The sequence below is a fragment of the Plectropomus leopardus genome, chromosome 18 (assembly GCF_026936395.1).
Source record: "Plectropomus leopardus strain MGB_pleo_1.0 chromosome 18, ASM2693639v1, whole genome shotgun sequence".
Taxonomy (NCBI): domain Eukaryota; kingdom Metazoa; phylum Chordata; class Actinopteri; order Perciformes; family Serranidae; genus Plectropomus; species Plectropomus leopardus.
Window position 1 is genome coordinate 29,024,661 of NC_142193.1, and position 13,210 is coordinate 29,037,870.

Genomic DNA, 13,210 nt, shown 5'->3' on the forward strand with positions numbered 1-13,210 from the left:
TTTAAAACATTTAATTTAACCTTTTGAATCTGGATTGACATCACTTTGCTTGTGCTGCGTTCAGACACTTTTAACAAGTGTCTTAACCTTTGAACCCTGAGCAAGTTGGTTGTATTTCATTCACAGACATGGGGAAAAAACTGAACTCATATTGATTGCAGATATTCACATTTTATTAACAAAAGGTGATGAGCAACTTTGCAAGGCATGTCCTGCAAATTTCAAGATTTAGTAGATTTGGGAAATTATTTTTGAAAAAGCTAGGGAAAAATATCCAGAAAACTAAATTAAAACGGAACCTGTATAACACAGTTTCCCCTTGTGGAATAGTAAAGTTTACTATGACTATGACTGTATTTATAATATCATAATTATATATTTAAAAGTATGTTACCAAATCATTATTTTTCAAGTATTTTTTCAAGTCATTTTCTTGTTTCTACAATTGCTCAGATTTCAAAGGATTACTATTTAGGAAGGTAATTAACTACTATAAAAACAATCAAGAAAACAATGTCACCTCAAGGTACACCAGGTAGCCTATGATGATATCTTCCTCAGCAGATGGAGTTCGGTGACAGTGTTTCCAAAGTTAAGAATTAAACTGGAACCTCAGATGTTACAAAACGGATATGTTGTCATGATTGACAAATAGGTGGAAGCATTCAGCAAGCCACTTTCATTTTTTTATTTAAATGTAGTTAACCACCAAGGGCTGTGAGTAGTTACTATATACCAGTTTGCCAAAAACAAATGTTTTGCTCATGCCTCTCGTACACTATGAGACTTTGATGAGACTAAAGACCGTCGCTCTCTCACATCTGAAGACAATGTGAGTTTCTATTTACATACTGTAAGATTTTGCAAAGACTGGGGATCTTGCAGGGTCACTATGTGAAAGACTACAACTAGATTTCCTTTGAGATTATTTCCCACTCTGCTCCTTGCAGAAAATATTACATCAAACTGCCTTTAGGAACTATAATATATCAACAATTCCTTACATATCTGCAAAAAACACAACTTCAGAAACACACGATAAAAGGAGTCACAAGTCCACAGTGTTCTCATTAATTTAGCAGTAATATAATCCATAGATATAAAATGTTTTTGCATACAAACTTTACATTTTGGATTTTGTCGCCTCAACTTGCTACCAGCCTCCGTTTGTTAGCAGTGCAATTTTAGTGGGAGGAAATGTGGGAATGAGAGGTGAAATGTTTCAAAAATTAAAATTTCTCACTAAAGTGAGTGCTGGTTTGTGGATCAGATAAATGCTGAATTAAACACAGACTTTAGTGCATGCAACAACTAACGAAGATCCGATTTCACAAAAATAAATGAATAAATAAATAAACAGTCCAAGAGAACAGAGTCTTTTCCATGTTCTTGCACCTCCCCGCCATGTTTATTGACTTCTTCCTTTCTGTTTGGTGCTGGAGAGATCACACCTTTTTGTTGCTGACAGTGTTGAGCCAAGAGGAAAAAACTTAATATTAATCATGTTTGATTTTATTGGAACATCAAGTCAGAGTTTTATAGCCACCTGACACTGAACGAGATCACAGGAGCACGCCGCAACTCTAGAAAAACTCTTGTGATTTTATTCCGATGTGTAAAATTTGTTTGCGACAGTAAAATCTCTTTAAACGTTTATTGGTTTAAAGCTGGCAAAAGACACCGATTATATTTGCTGTGACCTCTTTTGGTGTGACCAGGTCGTAACTCCAGAAGACAGCTTCACAGAGTTGGTAGCACTTAGCAGCTGGATGCCAAACTTTTCAAATGTACGTAGCAAGAAGATTAACAAGGTAAAACCGAAGAGGTTGACACACATACTGTTTGAGTAGAAACTGAAGTAGACAGAAAGAGAGGAACCTGGACTGTGTGACCTGATTGTGGTTACACCTGAGGCACATGAGATGAGTTATCCCGCCAGCGTGCGGGGGTCATGTGATAGCCTGCATGTTGCGCTGCAGGAGTGGTGTTGGGTTTAAGGGGGAGCACAGACCTGAGGCTTCACGGGAGCAGGGGCGCGCTCGGCAGCGATGCTTCCTTCAACAGTGGACTGCCTGTTCTGTCAGCCCACAGGCCAAAAAAAGTCAGACAGACAGGGAAGAAAAACAGCCATTATTACCTGTTTGAGAGGCAGAGACAGAGGGGAGCCCAACAACAGGCCTACCCTTCAAAATGTAACCCAAACTGCAGCCATTGTTGCTGTTAAAGTCTCTGAGGCCGAACTGCTGGAACAGAGGGATACTGAGGCACAAACAGCAGCCAGGTGCCATTGTGAGTTTGGCTTTTTATTCACTGTCAACAATGCGTGGGACATTATGAGAGCTGTAACTGGAGGAGTGTAAATAGTCTTTTATGAATAGGATCCAGCGTCTACAGAGGGAAGTTTAGAGAAGAGAAAGTTTTAAAGAGATATGTGGCTGGTAGTTTTGGTACTCGACCAAATGACCGTTAGATGTTTGCAGTTGTGAGTCATCATGGGTAGTGTAGCAGCTTTATGAACACTGTCTTGATCTTCTGTGTGACTCATTTTTGGCTCAGTACAAAATGTAGACTGTAATTTTTGCTTATTGGATATGGCATCTATATTTTTCTTAATGATTTGAATCCCATGAAAAGACCCAAGCCTCTCGTGAGCTCAACAAGTATTGTAAGTACGTAAGTGAGTAAGTAAAGCTTTATTTGTGTAGCACTTTATAAAACGTGCATGTGAGTGTAGCCAGAGTCTGATGTAGCTTCTCTGTGTCATTCTCCTCAGCTGTTTTCCTATAAGACTAAAGCTGCATTTCCACCAAACACTTTTGCTATTGTACCCATCGAACATGTACAAATATGTACTTAAACCCTAAATATGTCTTGCGTTTCCACTGTAGACAGTACTCTCAAATGTAGGTAGGGTTGTTACTAAGGCTGGATATCGTTTTGATTTTTTCAATACTGGTGCGGAAGCAGTACTTAAAAAATTGTACCAGTGCCTAAATGATGCCTGAATTGATACGTCTAAAAAAGGGGAAAAAAGAACAGCATTAATTTGAATGTGAACAGTAGATTAACTCTTAATACTTTAAAGTATACTTAACTCATCAAATCTTAGCAAATTTGTTTGATTTAATTCAAAAATATAGGAAGAAGGCAATGAGCAACTTCACAAAACATGACCCAAAAATTAGTGAGAGGTTAAAGTTAAATTACCTAACAAACTAAAAAAAGTTTTTTTTAAAAAAAGAAGACGAAAAGACCAAAAAATATGCTGATTTTTTGGGATAATTTTCAAATGATCCTCCTGCTTTTTTGAAAATGGTAATTTCCAGGTCATTTTTTGTCACATTCTACTAATTTCTCAAAATGTGTGGGACATTTCTTGTCAAGTTGCCTTTCTTCCCCATGTTTTAAATAAAAAAAAAACAAAGCTCAGGTTTGAAAGGGTTAAAAAGCATATGAAAGGCATCTAATGGCACCACAAGAAAACTTATGTTGATCCAGATGTAAAAAAAGAAGAAAAAATTACAAAACACAATGGTAACAATAAGAGTAAAAACACAAAAAAGCTAGACTAGAATTTAGATAAACTAGATTAACACAACAAAAGAATAATTGATTTTTAACGATTAGAAAATAATATAAAAGATGATTAAAAAAAGAGATGATTATAATAATACAAAATGATACCATAAAATAGAATAAAACAAAATAAATGCAGTTCATTAAGTGAATAATATACAATGCAAATGATGATTATAAACCACTCTTAATCACTAAGAAAAATACATATACAAAAAATATATACAATAACTCCAGCTTTGTCCTTTAAAATCTGCAGTGCACCTAATACTGTACTACAGCTGCACAAACCTAAACGAGAAGCTGAATAAATTAAAAACCTTAAAACCTTTGGTTGTGTGTGTAAATCAGGCACCACTGTCTGTGGAGTACAGTGACCTGAAAGCACATTGCTTTCACTAATGGAGTCTTGTTTTCATTAGCCATTATATTTGTATTAAAATAACACAAATCTGTAAACATCTTTGCTGGATGTGTGTTTTTCCCTTCCTGTGTTTATGAGCGCCACGCTATCGTAATCAACGGCATCAGTGAAGAGGGATAATCATCTGCATTATAGAATGGACCTCTTATCCTCCTCAGCCCTTCTGCCATAATCATTTTTAATCTGCTTTACATGTCCATTACCATCATGCCCGCTCAACCATGCCATTACACAGCGGGGCTCCTTCCGCTCCCGGTGTCCCCTCCTGACCGCCGTAGCTGACTTGCAAGCATATTTCATGTAACATAGAGCATCTGCCATAAAGCGTGTCAGTCGACCTGTTATCTGTAAGATCCAGGAGACAGATAGTAACCACGGATTTAAACGAATGTGTTTGATTATCTGGTTAAAGTCTCCCATGGACATCCGTGCATGTTTTATGCAACATCTGAGTTTGGATCTGTCCCAGGGAGCGGGGGATATGCTAACGGATCAAATCCGGTGGCAGCTTTATCTCATTCATGTTTCGGGCTGTCGGACTGTGAAATTTCGGGGCTGTAAGATGCTGAATTATGTAGCATCCATGAGCGAACACAACACTGGGGAATCTATCTTTAGTGCACCGTGGTGTTCGCTTTTTGTCTTTATTCAAAAAATTACCTGGTGCTGTCCTTGTACCATGTACATGTTTATGTTTACCTACGGAGAGTGCAAGTAAGAAAGTCAAGCAGCAGCATGGCTCTCATCCAGAAGCCATCTCTAACTCTCACTTTATCCCTGTGGGCTCATGTCACCAGAAGGAGGAAGTGTAGGATATTCTGTTAATATTGACCCTGAGATGGCTGCAGAAAATCCCCTCATCAATGTCAGTCTCTGCAGCGTTCATCAGAGTCCATAGCTCCGTCACACAGCACTGCGCGAGCCTCAAGCTTAAGCTGGTTGCAAACGAGAATGAGAACACTCAACATCAAACATTTAAGGACTTTTGCAGATTACAGTCCTCTCCATTTAGGTTTCTGTCTTCATGCAGCTCAGATGGCTTTAGTTGTGTTCTGATAAGTTCTGTTTCCAGTCACAAATACTCAGATGGCTTTACTACAAGATAGCATGCATCTTTCAGGGCTGTGCCCAAATAGTTTGCAGCTTTGATGCCTTATTCATAATGTTCAGGCAAAAATTTGAATGAGGGCTTAGCAATTAATCAAAATATCTTTGAAATAGCAATATAGTCAAGTGCTTTATTCAAATTGCAAAAGCTACAATTTTTTGATAAATGTATAATGTGTCACAACACGCCATTATAAATATGCCCCGGCCTAAAAATCATAATCCAGGCGTAAGGCATGAGGGAACATTTTTAGTATTTTTTTCTGTAAAAATTAAACGCAAAAATGATCATAAACACTCAAATTGTGACTTACATCGCCATTGCAATATCTGTCAAAAAATAATCACAGTATGATGTTTTTTGGGGTTTTTTTTGGCCGATCATGCAGCATTTTTGGGCCACAACATACCATTATAAATATGCCCCAGCTTAAAAATTATATTCCAGACCTGAGGTATAAGGGGACATGCTTTTCTGGTACAGACCCCAGCAGAAATCACTTTAGTATATATATTTTTTTACCCCGTGAAAAAGGAAATGCAAAAATGATCAATCCCACTCAAATCGCGACTCTTTTCAATTGCAATTTTTTTTTTATAGCATATCCATTTATTTTATTAATTCCATTTTTTCTGCACAGTTGCAGACGGGATGGACTGTGGAGCCCAAAGTTGAAAGTACTTTTTTGGTGTAACAAGCAGGAGGTTCTCCTGGGAACAACTTTGCTGCCAAAAGTGTCTTGTGCACACGCTCTATGAGCCACACAGTGCAGAAGTAGTGACGATCATTTTCGGATCATCCAAGAATTTTTAACGTGGCAGGTGAACCATTTTGGCTTAATGCACCACTGAGCAACTTTCATAGAAATGTATGGGGCCTTTCATTAAATGTTCTAACCAGGTCTCTTAATACATTCATGAATTAGCTCCCATGCTAATAACAAACAAGTTATGTTAACAACAGATCCACTTGTAACTGATCGATGGGGCGGTCTTGCAGCAATCTTCCAGCACCATAAAATATATAAATTCAGTAAAGAAAGATGGTTTAAAAAAAAGAGCATTTCATTTAATCTGCTGAATCACTTTATTCAAATTGAGGAGTTTGTTCAAGGATATTAATTCTTTTGTTTGGGTGATGGCAACAGAAAATATGACGACAGACACTTGAAGCTTCATTTGAAAACCTCAATAGAAGCTTTGAATTTTAAAAAAAATGACAGTCGGTACACTCTTAGTGCCTTTTATCTCTTGTTGCTCTCTTATTTTCAGGGTTCATCTCACACCTTTATGTTTCACTTTAGATTATTATCTCCTCTTTATTGTATGGTCCTTGCTCTCCCACATACAGATTTTTTTTCTGTTTTTTGTAACCACCTCCCCAGTCCGGGAAGAGCGTGTCCGTGGTTATGGCTGTAAAGCAATGAAGTGCCTCATTAGTTCTCCTCTGAGTAACACCCTTATCCAGGTTGACTGTTGTAGGTCAACAACTTTGTTTTCTGCCTTTTTTACATGCAGGTGGTGCTCACTGGAGCATCCAGAGAAAAGTGGGCTGTCTGTTGGATTTAAGTCCAGGGACCTTTTTACCTTTGAGCTGGTCAGCGCCTGCTCTTAACTGCTGGTTCTTTTAGAGACAGATGTATGAAGAGTTTCCCAGCTTCTCAGCTTAGGAGGTATCTATTTTTTCATACCTTCATACCATTTCTGCAGGCTGTCCTGCTCTTATAAGTCTCACTCAGTACTCAGTGCATAATATACTCACAAGATGCCAACAAATCATCGATATCACAAAGTCTGCAGTGATATGATTTCGATTCAGTTCAGAGGTTGATGATCGATATGAGCTGATTTTACATGCTCATTTAACAGTCGGTTTCAGAGGAAGCTGTCACCTCTTTCTTTTGGTTTTGGCCCAAAAAGATAAAAACATCATCTAAATAATTGTAAATAATTAAAATTGGCTCATGACTATTTGACTCAAAGCCCTGACGGCAAACTTCTCCCAGCAGCCGTCAGACGTAGATTAACAACAAGATCACCTAACAAAAGTATAAACCTAGGCTCAGTAATAACTGTCGAGTTCCTCTTGGCTGTTTGCCATCATCTGCCCGACACTGTGTGACGGTGACGCAGAATTTTGAAATAAAAATGTATCCGAAAGAGGATGATATGGCTCGATGTTTACGCCTTGCATCAATGACGTGATCGTTGCTCATTGAATCAATGTATTGATCCAGATTGATGGATCGTTACACTCCTAGTTGACAGTTGACATTGTAGAAATATATTAGTTTTTATTATTAAAAGTCCGCAGCTCTGCAGCAGCGCCTGAACAACAAATGTTACTAATGTGAACACACTCTACACTACTACATCCTCAATACAGCCTCTCCAGCATGAAGTTAACAGAAAGATGAGGGTCCGTATTTTTGGCGGTATTTAAAATCACACAGTTGGGATTTCTAAATACCCTGGTATGCCGTAATACCGTAACATGCCAGCTTCGTTGGTTTAGTATTCTATTCAGAAACACTTTGTCTTTGCTCAGTTTGCAAAATTGTGTTTTTGAATTGTTCAGTGTCCTTCACCTGTCTCATTTCTCACAAGCTGCTGTTACATGCATGACAGAAGCAGATTAAGTATGAGGACTATAGAGCTTTTCTTATGGGGGGGTTTATGCCGCCTTATTCCTCTGGAGCCTGAACAGAGCTACTGTTTGTTTCTGTGGAGTTCACAATGGACAAAGCCGGGAACACAAACACATAAGCATTTACTGAAGTCTCTTGGGAAGATCGACCTCTTCACAAAGATGCCATTCATGCCGATCAGCTCCTCCCCAGCTGTGGAGCGGACACTGCTGCCCGCAACACACACTCACACTCACACACACAAACACACACACACACACACACACACACACACACACACACACACACACACACACACACACACACACACAGACAGATGTGCACTAAAACACAAACAAGACACACTTTCTCACCTAACCTACAGCAAAGTCTTTCTCCGGTTTACCCAGACTGGGAGAATCCTCTCCCCTCATGCACGTGATGTCTTCATCAGCTGTGCAGCAGATATACATACAGCAGTGCTGCACTGCAAAACGGCAAAAGGAGATTTGGCAACAGAATTTCTCCTGGAATATGAGGGATTTTAGGGATTAACAGGCTACACACACAGTCCAAGGTACATTCTGTAAACTGTTAACTCATTCATAGAGGGCCAGGGTTAAGATTGTAATATGAGATTAGATATCAGCCGGGCTATGGTAATTTTGTTATTCTGTTTAATATGTATTAGAAGACATACTTCTCCCACAAAATGACCATTTGCATATAAATAATCACCATGCGTTACTTTGAATTTGTTTTTCTTGTATGCTTCCACAGTTAATGAAGAATTCACAAGTGGATAAATTCTTGATTAATTTAAGTCACCTGTGCATTAAAACAGAAAAACTATATCAAATCATCCTTTTGCAAACTCCCACACAACTCGTGCTGTATAATCCAAGTCTCATTTATCATATGTCAAATGCTCAGGACATCCCAAACCTCTTTCCAACAGGGAGCTGAACTGAAAGTTAACTTTATTTATGCTCTCTTCAGAGCCAGTTTCAATGGACGCAGGAGCTGCTGGTCTAGCTCTCAGTTTGATTTTATTTTATTTATTTATTTTTTTACCAAAAAGGTGATTTGTTTTTCCCCAAGCCACAGCTGTGACTGCCAATCCATGAGCTCATGTTCAGTTGGGCTGCTAATGATTGGTCGGGCGGGTGTTTTGGTGGGAACTCCCTCACCGCAGATAATGCTTCAGCGCAAGATGGCAGCGGCCGACTCAGGATATTTTGGCTTCACTTAAGCAGTGCGTCGTCCACATGTCGAGTCAGTGGTTTTAAATCGTCAAATTTGCAGGAACGCTTTTGTGATTGGACAAAATTCGACAAAATTGCACAAAATGCACGAGGAATGGCTGAATTCGCATCAATTGATGTTATCGCAACATCACAAAATCCTGGAGGAACCGTAATTATTTTACAAATGGTGATTTGGATGGATGAAGTAATCTTTTAAATTGGAACTGCAGTGATTTTAGTGTTTCACTTTGATGAAGTTGGTTGACTTGCAAGAGACAGACTAAAATAAGAATATTCAAAATTGATGCAGCGTGGGACGAGATATCCTGACTTGAACTCTCCCGACCCCTCGATCAACCCAAAATACAAACCACACAAAATACACCAAATCATTATTGCTTGGCGACCAACACCATACTTAACTCTGCTGCTCTACAGTCAAATTGGCCCACTTACCCACATAAGAATGAGCTGGGCCCGCTTACTGAGTGTAACAGTGTCCTGAAGTGTACTCTGCAGCCCGTCGCACACACACTTTCCTCTGATCTGCTGTGTTGACAGTATGAGGAGCAACATTTTCCTCCTGATAGTACTCTCAGCATCCAGCTGACATTGCCTTAGTACGCTGTTTTATTCATTACCAAACAGTTACAGTACATTAGTCCTGTGTGTGTGTGTCTGTGTGTGTGTGTGTGTGTGTGTGAGAGAGAGAGATATGAGTGTTACGTGTCTTTGTGCTCAAGCTTTTCTTCTATCAGTGTATTATTTATGATACTCATTTGGTATCCATCGCTTTGTTTTATCTGCTGTGCAGTGGTTTGAGGACGCGATTGTGTTTGTGTGTCTTTAGAGAGATTAATTGGAATTCACTGTTCACCCCCCTCCAACCCCAGCTTCACCCCAGCCTCCAAACAATCCCCCACCCCCTCTTAACCCAAATCCCATCCACTGTCTGCTGAATGAGGCTGTGTGCAGACATCAGGATGTGAGGAGAATTTAAAGTTTCGCCCAAATTCTGTCCGTCTCTCTCTCTTTCTTTCACATGCAGCGTTTTAGTGTACGACTTAACACACACACACACACACACACACCCGACATTAAAGTGATGAATGGCACCATTAAGATAAATCTGACAGCTTAACTGTACTCTTTCTCTTTTTGTTTCTCCCTCTCTCTTAACTCAGCTTTTGACATAACAACAGGAGTTCAGTTTTGACCATGTTTTCTTTCCCTCTGCCTTTTTGTGCCTACACTGTAAAATCTGACCAGGTGATCGTACTTAAAATAATCAGGGAAACCGATTGCCTTGAAAAATGCAAGGAAATATAACTATTAATTTATTTTACCTTATATTTAACTGTTTTAGTTTTTTGTAGCTAATTTTGTGAAGTTGTTGCAACTTAAAAATGACCAGTTTAATTATTTTTTTGTTGTGATTATTTTTTGGGCTTTTTGGCCTTTATTTGATAGGACAGCTAAAGCATGAAATGGGGAGAGAGAGAGAGGGGATGACATGCAGCAAAGGGGCCGAGGCCAGGAATGAACCTGCGACCGCTGCAGCCAAGAAGCAGCCTCTATACACAGGGCGCCTACTCTACCAACCAAGTCTCCTGGGCGCCCCATATTTGTATTTTTTTAAACATGTTAAGAAAACAGAACGTCCAGAAGTCAGGTTAACTTGGTTCAGTTGAGTTGCATGTGAAAAAAACAAGATAATTTCACTTGTCATTTTTAAGTTGCAACAACTTCACAAATAAAGTCAAGACAGCTACATTTCAAATAACACTTAGACATAAAGTAAACATAAATTATGATTTATAGTTATATTTACTCTCCTTTTTCAAAGCAGTCAGTTTCCACGATTAAGATCAACTTGTCAGATTTTACAGCGTAAAGATTCCAACATCTGATACTTGCAGCATCTTCAAGGCCACACATTTCTACTAAATCAGCCCAAACCCACATTAAAGCTTGGTTTGTGACCTTATGTTACACTGTTTTAATCCACATCTTACTAATCATAAAAACAATATTTTCATCAACAGTAACTTCCTGATAAGCCCCAACCCCCCCCTTTGCCCTTACACAAACATCTCTCCATGCAATATCTAGCTTAGGATACATTTATTAAATTACTATTATTTTTGGCAACACTACACTATAACAATTAGGCTGAAAGTCCGGTCCTAAGCCACTGCTGCGTGTGAAATGCAGGTGTTGGTGTGTGAGTGAATGAATGTGTGATAAAGTGAGTAAAGGCTGTCAACCGGAGAATTCCTGCACTGCCTCTACCCCCAACAAAATGGACTTAATCTCTATTTATAGGCACAGACGAGCCAAGTTGAGCTGACGGGCCATTAAAACTTAATCAAAGGGATGGCTTTCTGTCACCCACTGGCAGCAGCGGGCAGAAGTCCTCTAACCAAGATGTGTGAGAGAGGACAATGCATAACGAGTTGGCAGTAAGATGAAGAAAAATAGGACAGAGAGAGCAACAGGAAAAGGTGTAAAAAGAAGAAAATACAGGCAGGAGATGGGCGCTGTTTTAGAGAAAAAGAGATGTAAGAATATGCAGACAGAAAATTGCTCTGCTTTAATTAGGTCTGAAACAGCAGACTGCAGTCCTGCGAAAAAACGATTTGTCTTTCATGCAGGATTGTAGTTTTCTGTTTACAGATTCACACCAAACATACTTTGATGAATATGGGGGTGCATGGGGGCTACAGATGCATCAGCAGAAGAGCTGCTCGTGCTCTGGTCAGGACTCGCCTCCCTCGCATCAGCAGCAGAGCTGCTGGCACCATCGCAACTGTCACCAGACCTGGTCAGGCAGTGCGCTAACAAAATACAGATATTTTAGCTTGACTGTCAAATGTTTGGGGCAGTAGATGTCTGCTCTTTTATGGTTTTGGGGAACTTGTTTTTATTGCAAAAAATGCAACAATTTGTCTTCAACTCGAGTTACATTCACTTCACCTGTTTCTTTTCTCCTGTGCAACAATTTTCAGAAAAACACTGTTTCAGCATGACCAACTTTACCGTTAAGGTAAATAATACATTCATGTACCATAAAATAATTTATTTATTTATGCATTTCTACTTTTATTGATAGTAACAGAGAGAGGATGATATGCAGCAAAGGCTCAAAACCCGGGCTGCTGCATTAGTTGTATACACTCTACCCAGTGAGCTACAGATGCAGCCCTGATTTTACATTTTAATATGGTTCACCACATTAAAAAATTAAATACATTTTTATATTAAAGTGACTATAATCAACTTTTTATCACCTGAGTCTGCAATTCCTCTCAACTTTCTGCTCAATAATAGAACACCCTATGAGGAGTTATCGGGTTTAAAACTCTACTGAAGCCGCTGATAAAAACCCCTGAGTTGACACTTTCTAAAATAGTTTCAAGCCTGAAAAAAAAATTCTTATTGTGTAACTGACAGGAAGCCAAGCATTACAAGCTGAAGCTGTGCGGCCAAACAAAACCACAGAACAGTATGTGTTCCAGGTAATGTTATCAAAAATATCTTCATATCAATACATATTGAATCTTAACATTTTAAACAGTTTCAACACTCATTTTCTTGCAGTATCGATACACTGGCTGTCTTTTCCTTCTCTTTCTTATTGTTAACCGTTTGAAACTTTCTTCCAGAAACATGGGGAGAATGCAGTGTGCAACTTAGCAGCACATTACCCAAAACATAGCAAGAAATTTGTAAAAAGTTACAAGAAAATTACCTAAAAATAAGCATAAAAATAAATGAAAATTAAAAGCAAATTACCCAAAGAAATATGCAAAAAAAAATTAAAAATATATGTTTATTTTTTTTCCTTTAACACAACTTTAGATATATAATTCTATGATTATACGTATAATTTAGGTTTTGATAATTTCTTAATAATTCAGACAAGTTGGTCATTGCCTTTCTTCCTCATGTTTTTGAAAAAAATAAGCGAATGCGCACAGGTTTCAGAGGGTTGCATGTTTACTGCAGTATTTCTGCTTCTAACCCAAAAAAGGGAAAGTCATTGTTGTCATGTTATAGCCTTGTTCTTATCTAAGTTAATGTTTTATAAAAAAATTGATCTTTTATGCCCTCAATTTCATTTTATCTCCAGTGGTATCGAAAATTGTATCCAATATGGATATTTTCAAGGTATTATATTGAAGTTAGAGTTTCCAGGATTGTGCCATCACTGGTTCCAGGTGGATCCT

General features: G+C 38.6%; 1 protein-coding gene across 1 annotated transcript in view; it reads left to right on the forward strand.

Annotated features, from left to right (window-relative positions):
- Positions 1-13,210, forward strand: part of LOC121956482 (serine/threonine-protein kinase N1) — a 45,224-nt gene that overhangs the window by 7,205 nt on the left and 24,809 nt on the right. The gene's annotated exons all lie outside the window — the stretch shown is intronic.